Source organism: Buteo buteo, chromosome 5, assembly GCF_964188355.1.
Source record: "Buteo buteo chromosome 5, bButBut1.hap1.1, whole genome shotgun sequence".
Taxonomy (NCBI): Eukaryota; Metazoa; Chordata; class Aves; order Accipitriformes; family Accipitridae; genus Buteo; species Buteo buteo.
The window spans coordinates 6,238,597-6,257,899 of record NC_134175.1 but is presented as its reverse complement, the minus strand read 5'-3'; the positions used below and the strand labels follow the sequence as shown (position 1 = coordinate 6,257,899).

The 19,303-nt window shown below is 42.4% G+C and overlaps 1 protein-coding gene across 5 annotated transcripts in view; it reads right to left on the bottom strand.

The window, feature by feature from the left end:
- Positions 1-19,303, bottom strand: part of UBIAD1 (UbiA prenyltransferase domain containing 1) — a 103,694-nt gene that overhangs the window by 81,149 nt on the left and 3,242 nt on the right. For 2 of the 5 annotated variants that reach the window (XR_012650348.1, XR_012650349.1), the window contains exon 4: positions 17,465-17,976. The exons of the other annotated variants lie outside the window; for them this stretch is intronic. The gene's annotated coding sequence lies outside the window, so the exon portion shown is untranslated. Of the gene's footprint in view, positions 1-17,464; positions 17,977-19,303 lie in introns of those variants that run through there. 5 annotated transcript variants of the gene reach the window in all.

Below are 19,303 nucleotides of genomic sequence, written 5' to 3'. Positions count from 1 at the left end.
GAGGCCAATAAAAAGATGTCAGGGAAGAATAAAGCAGTTTTTTCCCCACATATCTGGCTGCCTTCATAACTGCATGTAACACTGATGTGCAAAGCACAGCATCATGGGTGAGAGGACAATTCCAGTGAAACTAGGATTTGGTGGGAGCTCTCAAACTGTTGCGGGTGCCATCCCATTTCTCTGCAGGGTCAATGCAGCATGTAGCTGCGTGCCTGCACAGAAGCAGAGAAAGCCAGTTTTCGCAATCAAAGACAAGTTTCTTCAGCTGTGAGTTTTCTCCTCCCAGAGGTTCTATCAAGTGTACTGCAAAGTATCTTCATTCTTCTAACCAGATGTGCCCAAAAAGTTTCACAGTAGAAGGATGCTAAGTGCTTTCTTAGCCTCCAGAGCTCTCACAGTGCAGTCTGCGTATAGCACTCTGTAGAGCAACTGGAGAACCTGAGGCTCCAAGCAGAGAGGAAAACATTACCTGCAGAAGAAATGTACACAGGATTTTACTACTTGGGCTTTCAAATACCCACACCAACTACTAAACTTCACTGTATTTTAGAGACAGTGAAGATGGATGGGTCTTGAGGTACTATTTATGGAGGGAACAGACATAGAAATGGTATGGAGGCTAGGGAAGGGAATGAGGATCCTTTATATGGATCCCCAGATCTTTCCAATTCCAGGCACAGCATCTCTGGACACAAGGCCAAGGAAGTCCCCAGCATATTTCTCTCTCATTGCCTGCTCTGAAAGCATTTGCTGCTGTATCATATTTAATTCTGATTTTTGACCTCTTGCCCCCACACACTACTAACAAGCTGGCATTGAGGCTGACACACTTTTGGAATCACAGGCAAAGCTCTGAAGATCAAGGAGGATTAGATTCCCAGCAGGAGATGAAATACAGCTACTTGGAATAAGACAGAACTTTCTTGTAAGCCTGCAAATCTCCAAATTGCCTCCTTTCCTCAATGGCCCTTCTCCACTAAACCCTCAGCCTGCAGTTTCCATTGAGTTATCCTGTAATGCTTGTTGCCTCTCCCCTCTTTTTGAACCTTCTGGGTGGATTTTTGGGGAAGAGTGAGCTTTTCCTCCTGTCTAATCCCCTGTTAGTGCCACAGAGTGTAAGTCATGCAACATAAAATGGGCTGTGCCATGTCTCAGTGTTCCTGGGCACAGAGTGGCTGCCTAAGGCTGTTGGCCAGGTCCCAATCCATCAGAAGGACTCCATTCTGAGCATAGACTTCAGTGAGATCTGGCTCACACCCCTTTACAATGACAACTGTAATATAAGAATGCAGATACAAAGAGAAATGCACATTATGCATCCTCCAGCTGCTCTCCCTAGGTCTCTCCCTCTTTGGCAGACTGGCAAATTTGGTTTCCTGGAGACATTTTACTGGGCCATCAGCAGGGAATAAGGGCCACAAATCAGATTATTTACTGCAAGCTGAAATTGCAGAGATTCCACAATAAATCGGAGTGCAATCTTGTTTACCTGCTTTATCCCATTCCTGCTTTGGAGTAACAATTTCACAGTCAAATCTGTTGTTTAATATTTAAAATGTTCTCCCTCCCCATTCCCTCTATCGAGGCAGACCACAATACCCTAAGACAAAGTGTTCAATAGATTCTCAGACTGCAGAAAAATAATATAAACCCAAACCAGATAGTTCCTTAATTTCAAAATATAGTAATTTACCAAGATATTCTCAGGCAAAAGAAATATATCTATATCTCTGTATATATCTATCTACAGTGTTTAGGATTTCATCCCTCATTTTTGTAAAATTCATGAAAGATTTATGAGTTATTCAGCTACTCTGAGTTCCTGGGATATTGCTAATAAACCTTCCCCCTTTTCCTATTGTTACATCTCATCAGCCCCTCAGCCATTTCAGGCTTTTGAAGCATACAGAGATTCTTTTTTGTTCAAGTATTTTAATATCTGCTTCCCTAAGATGAACATCAAGTTTTGCTACTCCATCAAATCCATCATTTTGCACTCTCCCATCATAACTTAGAAGCCAGGCAGACGACACATTAATCCCCTGTTAAGACAGGAGTGGAGTTAGATGAGAGGAGCCTCTGAAACCAGATAATGAATCTCTACAAGTACTCCAGCCCTTAAAGAATTAAGCAAAGTTAGCTTTTCCTGAAAGTAAATTCAGGACTATTATCACTGCAAATGACATACTGATACACTGCCAGCATTCAGCTCTGCCAAATAAAAGTCTTCAAAGGCCTCTGAGGACCCATCCAAGTATAAGTCTTGTGCAGAAAAAAAATGCTGAGATTTTTATTTTGTTGACTATTCCCCAAGACACGGTTCTCCTCACGGACCTATTTCCATGCTTTCCTTTGCCCCTGCCACCACTCATTCTCAATTCCTAAGCAATTCATACCATTAATTTCAAGGAAATCACTCAATGACTGTGGATAAGCCACAAACTGCATCCATGGCAGATCACAGGTTCCCCTCTTCTGCAGACTCTCAGAGCTGAGACCTAGTGCTTGGTCTAAAGTCCTACTCACTTCCCAAAGGTGAGCTGGCATAAGAAGGATATAGCTGCCTGCATTCAGCCACAAGACATGCTCATGATCAATCCACAATGTTTAAGATATTTTCAAAAGAAACCAAACAAGTCAGAGAAACTTTTGTCATGGTTTCCCCAGGAAAGAAAACAAAGTTAACCCCATCAAATATACTATGTTACCCAGGCCCTAGATTTTCCAGTTTAAGCTTCCAGCTCTCCGTGCCATATCTTCCAGGTCCCCTCCAATCTATGGTCTGAAGAAACTGATGCCTAAGAGCTGTCCAAGGTCCAGTAACACAGCTGTTCAGTCTTAATAACAGAGACACAGAGACATTCTTCTTGTCAGAACTAATATAGAGATATATGCAGCTTCTCCAAGAGGCTTCAGCTTGAGCAGATTCTCCAGAGTGCACAGTGGATGAGCCCTTTAGATTTTAATCCTTTTGCTTTTTAATCTTTTTTTCTTCACAGTCTTATCATGCACTGCAGAGTTTCTAGTGATTAAGCCCAAAACAGAAGGAGGTAAAATTCCTCTGTAGACAAGAGCAGAACAAAAGAAAGGAAGTCCTGATTCAGCCTCTTGTCAGCAAGCCCTTCCCCAGAACCAGGCCTGGGGAGATCACCTAGAAAAACATCTAAATTTCCATCTTAATTACTGACAAAGCTTTTATCACAACAGTATCTATGTACCTCAGAGTCTTAACAGATGTGTCATAACAATGCTCTGGCAAGATGAGAACGATTATCCCTATTTTACAGATGAAGCACTGAGACCAGGAAAGGGAAGCATCCGATCCACTATCAGACACAAAACCTGAAGCAAAGAATTTAACGTGAGCCTGCAAGCTGCAGACTAATGCCTTAACCACTAGCTGCTTCTATAAATTGCATCTCAAATATAAAACTCAGTACGAAGCAAGCGTTCTTCTCCCTCAGAAACACTTTGCCCCTCTTCCCAGGACAGATCACTCCAGTGGGCATAGACTTGCACCAAATTTTACTGTTTGAGGCTCTCAGTGCTGAGAATCCTCTCTCACAATGTATCAGTGTAGCTTTTACTGGTGGTAGCAACATTCAGAGCATCAGCCAAGCAGACCATGCATCATTATGGATTGACACCACAGCCTCACAATTCCTGTCTTCTCTGCACCCAAGTGATCCAGTTTGGGGCCATCCAAATGTGTATTTATGCACTGTGAGATGGCACATCTGTATATCAGAGCATGTAGGCACTGCACAATCTGTTCATTGATCTTCCTGTCTGATGTTCGTGTGACACAGGCATAGCAGGAGTTCATGAAAGCAGAGGGACTCCAAGCAGAACATAGCCTGGGGATTAAGGAGCCAGCTTTCCACAAACTTGTCAGAAATCATGAGAATTAAGAACGCTTGGGATTTCACTTCCTTTTTACTCAGAGAGCATTCTGTTCTTAATTACAGTTGGCAGCCACAGTGGCCACCTCATTTGGCTTTGTCAGGGTTGAATTCAATTACATTCAGAAGGGGAAACAACATGCCTTCCTTAAGTCCAAATCACCCTGGACACATGTCCAAAGCAACTCTGAACAGCTGCTTCCTTTGTGAGGAGTTCAAAGGAACAGGAACAGTGTAGTGGCAAACTCCTTCGGGCTTAGAGATTTCTCAGTGCATTTTGGCAAAGGATAATCCTTTATTGCTCTCCTTACCTCTAAGCCCATCTTACCTCCTCCATGAAATGAACAACAAACAAAAAAAGTAAAGGACTAGCAAATAGTTTCACTTCCTGGTTCTTACATCTTCGACACCACCAATCCACTGTGTGGCCCTGAGCAGGCTGCTTCAGCACACTGCTCCCAAATTTCTCCACTGGCTGAGTGGAGATGTGCAGTAAAGCTGAGAGGCTGCAGGCAAGCCGTTATTCTCCAGTGGAGGGAATCAGAACTAGTCAACCCATGTATTACAAGTGCATTTATACTGGCACTTAAGAGAGATTCTCTTGGATGTCTTAAGAGCCGGAAGAACGGAATTTTACCTCTCTTGCCAGACATAACACAGTCACACCCTAGAAATACTGTTTTTAGAGTGTTATCGATTCCTCCCACTTAGGCAACATACAGAGAAAGAAATACACCTACACATGAAACAGAGGTCAAAGTTGGGAGCTCTCAGCTGCTTTTCTTCATGGCACAGTGGTATTTCCTTTCCAGCATTTAAACATAGTCATAGCATAGGTTGTCTCTGCCTAAGTCTAGGATTTTACTGAGCACCTGTGAAAAAATTCCATTAAATCTGAATCTTGACAAAGATCACTCCATTATACCTCAGAAAGGTATGTCCCACATTGTTTTATTCAGGATGTTATTTTCTTCTTTCATAGCAGATTATGCACAGTAAAGCTTTGGAAAGCCTGTCTCTGCTCATTGCCCATCAGCATATTGGATACCTCTGGCATGTGGTCTCTGAAACAACCACTATCAGACAAGTCTCATAGTGCATCCAACCCAGCTGTAATTTCAAAGCCTGCAAATAGAGAAGACAACCTGGGAATCTTTGCTGGAGCAGTCTGGAAACTGTGGTTTCTTTTCTGGGTTCCTTTCTTGCTAAGCAGACTGTAGCAGAAAGATGCTCCTTACATCTCTTGCTAGCAATAGGATCTGGCTAATACAAAGAAAGGCACTGAAAGTTTAAGGACCCTTGTAGAAACACAAGGATAACACAACCTAGAGGACATAACCAGGACTTGCTCTGTAGGAATTCTCCTAAAATTATTTAGATTTGCAAACTGGGACCTCTAGGCTACAGAGGCAGCTACACAGAGGCTATCCAGGCAGCTTAAGAACCAGCAGAGTTCAGCCCTGGGGGCATTTGAGGTCTGGTCTATTCCTCTGACTCTCATCCCTCTAGTTGTCTGCCTGTCAGAAGGGGGAACTTTTAATCATTCTCTTCCAAAACTTTCCAACACAACTAAAACCTTGACACACTGAGATGGAAAGAAAAGAACCTGCAACAAATCTTTAGACAGAAAACACAAAACAAATTTAGTGTCACTATATAGCATCTCCCTTTATTCCCCTTTCGACAGCCCTGGGAGCTGCTGGGATTTTAAGCACTCAGCATACTTAAATGTAGATTGGAGGATGGGAAGGCATATAAAGCACAACAGCAAGGAGAGGGAGGCTGACAAGAAAAGCAAGAGGGCTGCAGGTGTTATGAGTACACAAGGTTTATGGATGACTTATTCAGTAATACACCATCAATTATACCAATGCTGTCTCAGCTGGATTAACTCCTGGTGGACAGGAGGCAGCTGGGGAGATGGATTCGCTTTTCTGTCAGTCATGATCAAGACCTGCATTCCCCACTCATTCAAGCAGGTACCTGAGCGCTCTGTTCTGCAGAGCAGTTGCTGACAGCTTCACAAATTTCTGCAGCAGTCTGACGGCCATCTGCTGCTTTCCTACCTGACTTTTTCGGCAGGTCAGTGTAGTGAAGCTAGCACCACTGGTTCACCCTCAGTGCCATAATACTACTGCTGGTCTGGCACAAACTTCGTGCTCAGCAAGCGTAACTGCAGACCACTCCCTAACTCAGAGGAAGATGGGGACTCAAGTCTTTCAAATGTTTTAAACAGCTACTTAGAATCCACTGCACTGGGAGATGAGCAGCCTCCCTGCTGTCTACAAAGTGCTTTAAGACCCCTGGAGGGAAGGTGTACTGGTTTTGGCTGGGATAGAGTTAATTTTCTTCATAGTAGCTAGTAGGGGGCTATGTTTTAGATTTGTGCTGAAAAGTGTTGATAAAGTCAAGATGTATTCATTACTGCTGAGCAGTGCTTACACAGAGCCAAGGCCTTTTCTGTTCCTTGCATCACCCCAGCAGCGAGTAGGCTGGGGGTGCACAAGAAGTCGGGAGGGGACACAGCTGGGACAGCTGACCCCAACTGACCCAAGGGATATTCCAGACCATATGACATCATGATCAGCATATAAAGCTGGGGGAAGAAGGAAAGGGGGGGTGTTTCGAGTTATGGCATTTGTCTTCCCAAATAACCATTACATGTGACGGAGCCCTGCTTTCCTGGAGATGGCTGAACACCTGCCTGCTGATGGGATGTGATGAATGAATTCCTTGTTTTGTTCTGCCTGCATGCGCGACTTTTGCTTTACCTATTAAACTGTCTTTATCTCAGCCTACGAGTTTTTCTCACTTTTATCCTTCTGATTCTCTCCCCCATCCCACTGTGAGGGAGGTGAGTGAGCGGCTGCGTGGTGCTTAGTTGCTGGCCAGGGTTAAACCACGACAGAAGGATTCCCACGGGGCATGGTGTTTATCACAAGCGCGGCACCACACACAATATGAATCATCACACACCAATGTCACAATCCCTCCAATAAGTTCCTAAGCATGCAGTACACGAAGCAAAAAACGATGCCTGTCTGTTTTCTCTTCAGCCCTCCTAGCTGGTCCGTGTCATCACTTGTTTGCTGTTTGCGAAGGGAGTTTTTGTGCTTGTGGATTTCTGTTCCTGACTCTGGATCTACAATAATCCCATAATTGTGATGCCAAGCAGCGCCTGAAGACAATTTTATCACAGTCTGTATAATGTGTAAATACCATTAAGTTAGACGGATTTTCTCATTAATTCTCCGTCCCAGTGACAAGCCAGGAATTAACACAATTGATTTTCCAGTCCCTACTCATTATCAATCATCCAAGAACTTAGTCACATCTCATCTGTTCCACCTGGGTTCCAGCATTTATTTGTAGACTTCAACATACATTAAAATAATAAAAAACAATGGCCATAGTGACCTCTGTGCTCGAAATCCAGACAAGAACAAACTATGTATGTTCTTAACTCCTCTGATGGGAAACTTCCCACTATGTACCACTGTCTCACAGAGAATAAGCTGTGGGCAGGTTAAGGAACAGCCCATTACCACCTGTTGCACTAATATTTTCCATCCAGCAAACAAAATAAATGCACACCTCTGTGTCACTCTCTAAAAGAAAAAAATTCATAATGTGTTTGTTTCCTGGAGGTGCTCCATTTGCAATTAATAGAAGCTGTATAGTGTTTGCAAGGGACCTCCACAGTTCAACCCAATTCTCCCCATTACTCCCCCTGAAATGGTTCTGACTTTGCTGCTTTTCTCCACTGACAGCAGTGGGAGTGCTGCCCTTCAGTCCCTCAGCAAGGGGAAAGACATGCAGTATCTGACTCAACAGGTTAAGAGAAGAAAGTGAAAACCTGGGAAAAAAATGTGTAAGACCAAAACGAAAAGCAGTAAATACAGCATAAAACTCTTTTCAGCTCTAGAACAGGTTCTGTAAGGCTGCAAATGGAGAGGAATCGCAAGCAGTGGTGCTGAAGGGAATAATCTTGGTGTCTCACAGTTCTGTTCCTGTGTTTCCCATCACGTCTGTCCCACTGTCAGACCAAACAAGTAGAAGGAAACATTCCCATGGCACACTGGAATTTTGCACTCTTCAGCTTTCCTGATCTCCTTCATTATCATCTCTTTGACCAGGAGTGGATGTCTGGCTCATACAGAATTTTCTGCAGAAATCTACAGATAAGGTACTTAAATTGCTGTCTGGCAAATGCAAGCCCTCTGTTATGACACAGATATGCTTTCAGTCCACACAGTCCTCACTGGGCCTCTGTATAAAATGGGGACTCCTTTGGATCACATCTTATACTCTCATTCCCTTACCTGCACCCTCAATCTCTCAAGTATTCTCTTGCTTGTTCCATGTCATACTGCTCCACCGGATTATATACTGTGTAAATCTACCCATTCACCTATCTGTAGCTCCCCCAAGATACAGGAAACCCAGAGTGCCATGCACTTTTTCTGTAAACAGAAGCAAGTAGATTGCTGTAGACAAGCAACAGTTCTGAATTCCCCTTTACTGAGGGCATCTGTTCTTCACATGCAGTCAAAAGGGGATTCATAGAGCAAAATCGTCTCTCATCCATTGCAGAAAAAGATGTTCACTCTGGCTATTACAGGTTGGTAATGATGAGTGCCGAATGCTTTTGTTGTGCTAAACTGTGAAAGCAAACCTCTTCTTGACCAAATAATCATTTTAAACCTTGTGAGGCAAGTGCTTAATCAGATGCTTGCTAATATCAATATAATGACACAGTTACCTTTTATCTGCATCTGCAACCCCATCTTCAGTTTTGTTCTTGTAGATAGTTCTCAGTCCTGTCATGCAGTGGTGAGTTCCATAAATCAATCACACATGAAATAGGGGGGAGGAAAGAGGAAAGCCTCCTCCTAGGCATTTGAAACGCACAATTAGTCCCACAAGCTCTCTGCCTCACCCAGGAGGGCCTGTAAATAAGTGTAGTCTTTTAAAGCCATCAGCTCTCTTTGGCTCATCTGGATCCAAAAAGCACTCAAGACAGGCTCAGAGATGGAATTATCACTAGATAATAATAATCTTTATGGAAGCTATTTAAGGGTAATTCTAATCTTTTTATTAGATGACTTTAGAAACTTCCATTGCAGGGATATGGTACAGGTTTGGAATACTAAGCAATAAGAGGTTAGGAGGGATATTTCAATCTGGTGTCTGTTTCTCCAGACAATTGGATTCCTAATCCCTGAAAGGTTATGATCTCAGTTTACTCTGCTGGGACAGAAGGTGCCCAATAGTCTTTTATCACATGATCCAGTGCAGGCTTCGGCATTGCCTGCAAGAGACAGGTAACAATTTGCAAATCATCGCAGCAGGGAAAAAACAAAGATGTTGTAGATACAGGGAAGTCAGGCTCTGATAGATCAGCTTCTGTCTTGTGTTTCTCACTGGAACAGAGAGTGGGATACGCCTTTCTCCCAGCTGCTGTAAAACAACAGCTCACAACATCCACAAACACAAAGGATGATAAAGTCCATTCTGTAAAGGGTGCTGACTTGCTAGCTTGTATGCAAGAGACTGCTCCTGTCTAAACAGAGCTGGATAAATACTTCTCCAGCCCAGATCTAGCAGCCCACGCTGAAGTGCTCAGAAGATAAGTTGTCTAGGTAGTATTGCTGCTGTGTTGTCAGCTTTTTTCAAGGTTATGGCACTGAAAGGCAATAGCATTAGCAAAAAAGCATGGGGGATGGGGAGGTGTTCTATTGTTTATAGAGAACCCGTATTAAATCACAAAATAATCCCTCAAGGACTGTGAAGTGTTTGGCTGCAGCACAGAGGAGCTTGTAAATACAGTGGAACCAAGCTAGGTCTTGTAAAACATCTTCACAAATGCAGAACAAAACACAGAGAACAAGTCAAACACACTATCCCCATCTCAGCAGGAAACAGAAAACATTGATGGGCTTAAATCTAGTCCTAAATAAAAAAAAATTAGGACCCCAAATCAGCAATGGTGTGTAAGGATCACTTCACAGAAGCTAATGAAGTTCACAGTCCAGATTATATCTGGTGTCTTCCTGGTAGTATTAGTGCTATCAACAACCACTGAATGTTTCATGCAAGGACTCTACCAACGAATAAGGAGAAGGAATGTGTCTCTGGAAAAGAAAGCATCCTCAAGGAACTGCTCATTTCTGAATGAGACACCAGCAAAGACTGGTGTCAAAAAAGGAATAAAGATCATGGACAATCCGACAAAATTATGTCATCTTCCAGGTACCTGAAGTGGTTGCAGCAGCACAGGGATCATTGCCAAAAGAAAATTGAGCCCTCGTGGTTCCTGGAGATAAATCAAACCCACTGGTTTGTTAATATGGGTAAGGCTTACTGTACACAGATGATTTTGTAAGTTGTTAACTACACCCTTTGAGCAGCCAAAGATCGTGTCTGAATCCTCTCACGCACCAGTGCTGTCTCATGGATGACATTTTGCTGGGTTTTTTTCCAATTCACTGCAGACCACAAAGGTGTGTACCACATTAGGTACGAAGAATTTCTAATAAGCATGCTGACAGCCTGCATGAGAAAAATATGGAGACTTTTTAAGGTTACACCGAAAATAAAACAAACAAAAAAATCTGTCAGAAACCAAGACTTTCTCCTTTAACAATGGCTGAGCTCATTTCCCCCTGCAGCCTGGTAAATACATCCATTTGCATGTAACTAGTTTTATGGCAGATTTCACACTGGAAGAGATTTTTATAGCCCAACCTTGAACTCTAGCAAGCACAGAATCCCAATTGGTGAGGCAGTAAGATAAGCTGCAGCATCAGCTGCAGAGCCCTGCTCCAGGACAAAGCACAGGGACTAACATTAGGTGATACAGTGAGCTAACAGATCATCAGGGACAGGGGCAGATCACAGCAGATTGCTGCTAGGCAGCTCCCCCATGATCAGGACTTCTGACACATCCCAGCAAGTCCTAGACAGCTCTTCCAGGTCTAGGACTATACAAAGCTCTGCCAGATCCTCTCAGCCCTATTCTATTTCCAGTCTTGGTTCTCCATATACGGCTCTTCCAGCTCACTTCACTCCTGCCTTGCAACCATATACACATGCTATTCTGTCCATCCAGGATGTCTACAGTGAGCACTGATTGAAATTATATTCATGGGCTAGGCAAAAAGCCAGGGAGCTCTCTTTACTGTCAATCATTTGGCAGTGATTGGAACAATTTATAGCAAACTGAAGTGTAAGGACTTGAAAATGAAACTATTTCATTTCCATCTCTGATTCAGCTGCCACCTATAAAACTGCAGACAGGAGTATAAGACCATTAGAGCTCCACCAGGCACTGCCTGCATCTTTATGCCTTTACTTCTGTGCTCACCCACATCAGCTTTGTTATTGTAAATGCCTCCTCCTCTAGCTGGTCCCTGATCAGTTCAGGGATCCCAGACTGATTTATTACCACAAGGACACGGAATAATGCAGCTGTCTGCATGTTTTACAGACAGGTATCACGTGCAGAGTTCAAAGCTCCCAGCATTCAATGTCCTTTCCTGTCCAAGTGGGCTGTCACCCCAGTAAAGGGGAAGCAGTGCCTGCTGGAACACCATACTCTCTTTGAACTGCTGTTTCACATCAAGGACAAAAAAATGGGGCACAGACTGTGTTTGGCCATTGACATTTTACAAATGCCTGTGCTAGTATTGTGAACAGCCCTCCTGTCACAGGAGCCAGATTCTGACATTCACACCTGGATTGGCACCATTTGATGGTGGCCCCTTCCATCAACATCAGCCCCACCCCTAAGGTGCTTTATGCTACTATTTCAGCCAAACTGTTCAAAGCTACACAAGTTCCAAATGCAACATTTTTATATGCACAACCATAGCTTGATAATATATTTTACTGTTAAAGCTCTTGTTTGGCAGATGAAAATTGAATAGTCTATTTCCACTATTCCCATTGCAAGATAGACATTCCTACTGCACTACTTCCCTGGGACTCAAAACTATTCTCTGTCCCTTCCCCATACATATATAGGGCCTCACAGAATTTCAGTTTCCCCCCAAAACTGTTAGCCGGAGAGTGGTGGCTAGAAGGGTCAGGTTTTGAGTGTAAGAGAAAGAATCTACATCAAATTCAGTTTTCCCTAGAAAGTACAAAGCCTTGCTTAAGTAAATGCTGAAAACATTTCTCCATAAGATGCTTTTTACACAAGTCAGAATGCAACACACATTCCCTCCCACACAAAAAAGCACACAGATCTCTAGAAAACAATCTTTTTTTTTTTTCCTCCTGTGAGTTAGCTTGCTAGAGAGATTGATATTCTTCCTTTTATGTCTCAATCCTCAGGAGACATTCAGGGCCCCTAAATTACTTAGATGCGTTTCTTCACCATCTGGAGATGAGTTAACTCTCAATGGGAATGTGCATCACTTTCATAAAGGTACATGCATTCAACACTTCCTGACTCATAGAGAGCAGAAACACCTTGGTGCTGCTGCCTTCAGCCCAGTTCTCTTCTGCCGATAGGTGTATCTACTCATCAGAGGCTGCAGAAAGAGACAGAAGAATTTAGGACTTGGCTGCTTCTGGCCATGAACATTGTTCAAGATTGCAGACTCCTATACACACACATACACTGGGAACAGACCAGTTTCCTGCTTAATGCTTTCCCAGGACATAGTTCTACAGAAAACAAGGAGTAGGCCAGTAGACAAATACATAGGATTTGTAATCTCAGAAGGCACATGCCAAGTTCACACACTGTGGCAAGTCACCTCCCCTCTCCAAATCCCAGGCTGTTCAGCCGTAAGAGTCACACCATCATCTTTGTGAAAATGCTGAATATCTCTGGATCAAGCAGCACTATATAAAAATGCTAAAATCCCCTACATATAAGAAAGAATCTTTTTTTTCCTCTAGAACACCTGAATTTCTGTGTGTCCACATCTTATGCAGGGATACTGACAGAACCACTACAAAACCTGGAATAGTTTAGGTTCAGCTTCCCCAGCTCATCCTTTCTCTTGCATTTGAACAAATTAAAATCCCAGGATCCAATGACCCTGAAAACTAGGTAATTTGGGATATGGATTTTAGAATTCAGGCTATCACTGCTGAAAGGAGGACAGAGGCAGGGAAGCTCTGTATGCCATGCTGACCCACTATTGCTCACAAACAGCATGTGATTCCTGCCTTGTGAGGGAGTGTGGAAAAAAAACCAAAAATCTTTCAGCACAAAGACAGGATTTCAGCTTCTAAAGTTAATACATAACTGTCCTCTCCAACTCCCTTCTTGATCTTTCCCCTTAATCCTTGTCTCCCCATCCATGGGCAAATGTTGTTCCACCTTTTCCTGGAAACTTCAGCTGCAAAGATTTGGAGAAGCAGGGATACTGCAGGGGATTGATGCAGAAAAGAACTTTATAGAAAGCCTACAGCACATCACTGGGGAGGAAGCTTTGAGTTTCTGGGTGGCTAATTAACTTCTACTTGAGAACTAATTTAAGAAAAAAGACCAGATGAAGAATGGTATGGCACAGCACCAAGTATACTCTTAAGGCTTTACTGAGCTCTAGAACACACACAAAAAAACCCCACATGAATCTCTAGCATGTTATTCCCAACCTTTCCTTTATTTATATTGACCAGAGCTAAGGTTTATACAGTAGTAGAGCTATCCCCCACAGGTTAAAATATGACTCAACTGTGGCATACAGTGGCCTTATGCCACACAGAAAATAATTTATAATCTATCTGAAGTCATTTCATCAACCCTTGGGACAATGGCTAACAAGACTGGGAAGATGGTTTATTAGACCCTCTTTCCATTAGGTCAAAGTCTGAGAAACTGCTCATTTCCCACTGTGTGCTGATGTTTCACAGCCTTATTTGCAAACACTGTGTGAGATGTAAATTGCCTGAATTTGCCCCTTACATGGAACAGGCATTCAGTTTATTCCCTTATCACTAGTAAGTCAGCTGATTCAGGGAGCAGGCCTTGTTTTTTGGCTTACTGGGACACCTAAAAACATGCATCATCTTTATTCTTTGTGCTAAATCAGTGACAAGGCACTGTTTCCCACAGAAATTGAACCACTGCCTAAAAGAACTTTCCACTCTACCCTAAAAGGAGGAAAGAAGACTCTAGCCTTTATTAAAATGGCTGGGCTGTTCAGCATTTCCCAGTTAACAAACTGGCCACTGATCTAGCACTAGAACAAAGAGCAGATGCCAGGATCTCCCATGTCAGTTAGCACCTAAAAATCACTGCCAGACCAGAAGAGCTGCCCAGTACTAGTCTAGCCTAGCCTAAGACAAGACATCTGAAAGGTGCCAACCAAGAGTTAGACTGTAGGAAGCAGATCCTAACCTCTTCTCCTGTTGCTAAGCTCTCATCACTTTCAAGCCCTTAGAGCAGCATGCCAGATCCTGTGTTTTAGCAAGGTTCTCACTGCTTTCCTTGCTCCCTGACAAACTGCCTATGTAACACATCTCTCAGCCAGCACGTTCATCTTGATTCATTATTGACAGAGCCATCTGATTAATGAGCATATTCTCCTCGTTGTTTTCATGAGAAAACAGCACAATGGTGCCATAGATTTTTAATTCTTCAAACCACTCTGGCCTTGGCAGCCTGATGAGAAGTCAGCAGAGGACAGTCAGGGGTTATAGTTTTGTTTGGATTTGTTCTGTTTTCAAAAAAACACATTTGGGTCTTCATGTGCAAAGGTTGTGAACTCCAGTGTATGAACTTCTCTCTCAAGACAGTGCACGCATGAAGTCTGGGACAGATGCCCAAGCATAGGTTTCCTTCCACAGGAATCGATACACTGGGTTGGTAACCCACTGTGCCTGCAGATCCGCGAGACCTGAATGTTGAAGCAAGTCACACTCTCTCAGCTGACCCCAAAGGAATGCTGAACTATGTCGTTCAAGTATTTATCATTGAGATGAATCCATGTGGCCACTGAAACATGTGGATTAGAACAAAGGCTTCCCTGTGATCTAACTATAAAGGCAACTGTATAGAAAGGATAAGCACTGACAGTATTAAGAGTTATCATCAGAAGAAGGTGTAAAAAAACTTGACAAACATGTTCATTTTGGGTTTTACTCTGAGTTACACAGAAGAGCAAAAACCTTACTTCAGACAGTAAAGCATGGGCATTGTTTTATCCAGTGCTGGGCCTCTTTGCTTTAGACATACAGCTGCAATAAGCCAGCCGTGCTGAGTTTTATTAAAACTTACAAATGTTTTAGCAGTTCTGGGAGCTATAGATTTTAACTTGGCTAGATATTTAGCTCCACCTTAAAATGAAAAATAGCTTTAAAAAGCCAGACCACCATTTCATTCCTTAAATTGTAATTCAGCAGGTGCAAAACTCCAAGTATAAAGCAACCAAAGGTGATTTAAATAAAAAAAAAAAATCTACCAGTGACCTAAAAGACAAACCAATATGTGAGGTGAAAGGCCTAGTTATTAAGGTACCAGACCAGAAAACAGAACTCTTATGTACTCTCCCCTCCAAGGAGCATGACCTTGATTGAGCAGCAGTGACTCAGTCTACTCACCCAAGAAATGGGGAGAAATGGTCCAAGCTCCTAAAAATACTATACAAGTACTAAGGTTTTCCAACAACGATTCGAGATGTGTTAAAAGCAATCGACTGAACAGAAGTACATCTTATAGAGTGTGCAGACACTGCATTTTTTTCCCCACGAGTGTACTACCCATGATGCACAGCTTGCCCACACTCCTTTGAAAGCTCAGCCCTCAGCACCTCACCAGAATAAACTTATTAAGCCATTAGCAAAGGCTATAAAAATGTAAGATAGAACTGACTGACTTTCTTCAAATGTTTGTTCCTGCCATTACCTGCTTGGGCCAGAAGCACCTGTCCAGACATTGGAAATCCATGTGCAGCCATTCACCTTCCAAGTTTCCTTACACCAGAGGAGATCCAATGAGGTACAACCAGACAAATACTAAAAAATCTTGCAAACACAGCTAACATGAATTCATGTAGAGACAAAAAAAAGGAAGTAGTTTTAAGTACATATTTGGAAAGTCTCCTTTCTCCATTGTCCTGAAGATTTTTGATCCACTGGCTGTAGAGGGGAAAAAGACCCCAAAAAACTCCTGTCATGGATAAAAAAACATCGTCCCAAATAAGAAGGATGTGCTGACCAGTGCAGTGATGTAAGCCTGCGCAACTCCTAAAACCAAAAATGCAGGAGGTACACCCCTCCTTCCTCCTCCAATAACAATACAGTCAGCTGCATAAAACGTTTTGCCACTCAGTAAAAAGTAGACCTAGGATTCTGAATCAACCTTGTAGAAGAGCAGAGGAGCAGCAATACCAGAATCTGGTCCACCAATTCTCTCACAGGGAATCAGGTTTTTTTAGACTGTGGAACAAGGTCAAAGGTACCAGGACAATCCTAGCGCTCTGCAGAGGCCCTTGTCTGCCTGGCAGAGGATCTCTCAGCCTAGGGCACAGGTACCACAGGGTGCTGCAGCAGTGATGGAAGAGCAATGCTGCCATCTGTGGATAATCAGAATTACAGCCTCCACCTAGACAGGCACTGGACAAAAAGATGTTCAATGTTGCATGAGTTTAAAATCTCTAAGCATTTTCTATTAGAGGTCCAGTTTTTTTTAAAATGAGTTTAAGCTAACTACTAACAGACTCTGCCTGCTACCAGGACAAAGCATTAGAGTGCATTTTAAGGGCAAGTGCAGGACAATTACAGCAGTAACAAAACACCCGACATGCTATCTTCCTAAATACTCAGCAGGCTGGTTTCTGCAGATTCAGGAAAAGAGCCTTATGAAATTTCTTCAGGAGGATCCTTGCGTACAGCCCATGTGCATCTAGATGTCATGCTATTCTGCATTTTTATCCTCTAAAATTATCTTCAAGTGCTATGACCTTGGGGCCTACTCTGTACCTCAGAAAGGCTGAAAAATATTTCCCAGGCCTAGCTGTCTGTAGAATCATAGAATGCCCTGCAAACCCAAACAGGAAATCACTTCAAAGGAGACAATGATAGTAAGATAGTGTTGCAGGTAAAAGCATTAGCTCCACAATGATTTATAGTCACTAAACTTTACTGCAGGAACTTCTTTCAATCTCTCCTACTCAGATGGATTTTAAACTAGAAGCAAAAACTGAAATCATCATGTTTCACAAATCCCTCACACATCAAGTCTTCTTTGTATCTGTTTTCAGCTATGTGCATCAGAGACAATAGAGGTGGCACAGCCAGGAGGTCTCTCTAGACTCTTCAAACCACTTTAACCACATATGAAAAAAAAACAAACAAGGGGAACCAGAAAAGCACATAAGACAAGTAAGACTTCTTAGTCTCCTTAAGCTAATTGTACATGCATTTGTATAGAAGACTGCACCAGCGGCCAAGACAGGAAAATTTCAAAGCATGCTTTAGAGTCATTTATGACCCACACAAGGGAGGCGTTATACCGTCACAGTCCTATGGAGCAAATAAAATCATTACAAGTCAGGAGTAGAGACCATGGCACTGGAAGAATGGCTGATCACACAGGTGAAGATGAAAAAAATCCATCTTTATTAAAAAGATTGAAAGTTCAGCTGAAACCTCCTTACAAATGCTGAACAGTACACGGCACAGAAAACTGCATCAAAGCAAATTCTGCTCAGGGATGAAAATACTGAAACTACTCCGAAGTCTGCCATTAGTACGAGATGATCACTGCTACTGAACTTTTTACCCAGTGATATAGAAGGACAGGACTGTGTGATTCATAAAAGGACTCTTACACAACAACAACAAAAAGTATGATCTTTCATGCACTTCTACTATAAACACGGCAGACAAAGACCCTCCTCCTTCCAGGAACATGCTCTAATACATGTGCAAAAATACAATTGGAGGGATATAAAATAATCAAACACAGCGTAATTAACAGAATAACATTCAGACACTTTATTGGATAAGAAGAAAGGCCAGGAGGTGCTTTAGGACACATTTACAGATGGGCTACAGATCCGTTCATCTACCAGTGTAGACTCACACTGCAACACAGCTCATCAAGTGAGACCTGAAAGAAGTTTAAAAAGTTTATACTCAGGGAAAGTAGCATGGGAAAGGGAAGAGAGGGGTAGGGAAAGAGACCCAGCATCCTCATCACAAAACAAACCAATAAAGGAACCTCTCTTACCACTCAATGTCTATGTGGAGATTATTTTGGTCTACTTACGTTGGTTGTCACCTGTAAGATTAGTTCATACCTAAAATGTTTTCTAGTACTAACATGCTTTTTGGAAAGCACACAGAGATAAAGCACTTTACTTTCAAAGCTCTCTACGACAATGATGTCGGCTCAGCATCCCTGTGAGGTAGGCAAATATTAACTGTTTTCCGAGACACAGAGAAGTTAAATGACTTCCTTAAAGCCACGGTGAAGAATGTGTTATTTATTATTAATATCCTTAAGAACCTGGAATGATATTGTTTTTCACAGACAGGGAATTGGAGGCAACCAGCATCTGCTAGTAAGGAATTAATGAATTTTCATCTTACTCTTACTATTAAAATGCTTTGAACCACCACCACTTTGAAAAGTGTTCCACAAACATATACATGTATTAGTGAGCTCTTCCTTCATCTCTGTAACAAAAAGCACTTGTCCTTTCAGCAGTAAGCAGACATCCTACACAGGGGGCCTTCCCCTGCTAGTAAAGGGTGGCCTAGATACAACTGGAGCTACCTACACTGCTCCACCAATGATCATATCCTAGATCTTTTCACCGTCACAATTACAGTTATGAAAGATAAGAGCCAAGTATTAGTTACTTTAAGGAATTCAGCTTGAGTACTCTAGTTTATGTAAAAGGAGTAGAAAAAGGTAACTATACATTCTTTTAAACTGATAGCTATAGAAAAACTAGCTATCATAAAATAAAGCACGCAGCTGCTACATAGGGGTAGCAACAAAGCCATGCTGGGATTAACCTAATAAACCCACATATGCCCAATTGCAAGGTTAACAGATTCACCAGCTCAGTCCACATCCCTAGAAAAGCTTTTGCTTTGTAGAAAGTGAAGTGGGTCTCAGAGTCAGGCTCTTCTTTATTCTGTAGGTCCACAAAGAAGTAACAATAGATACTGTGTTGTGTATGTATTGAAAACAGTTTCCAAAACCTTCTGGATATCTCCCTCCCTCCAGCTGAGCTGAACTTTGCATTTTCTCCTCATGTTTCTAATCTAAATGAATATTTTGCTGTAGATGTCTGTCTCGTCTTGTGCCTAGTCAGATTAGAGAGATCATTTGCCCAATTTTAATAAAAAGATGAAACTGTGGCTCATAAAATACACCTGCAAAGAATCCTTCCCATTGACTACAGCTCAGCTGTAAAGCACGAGAC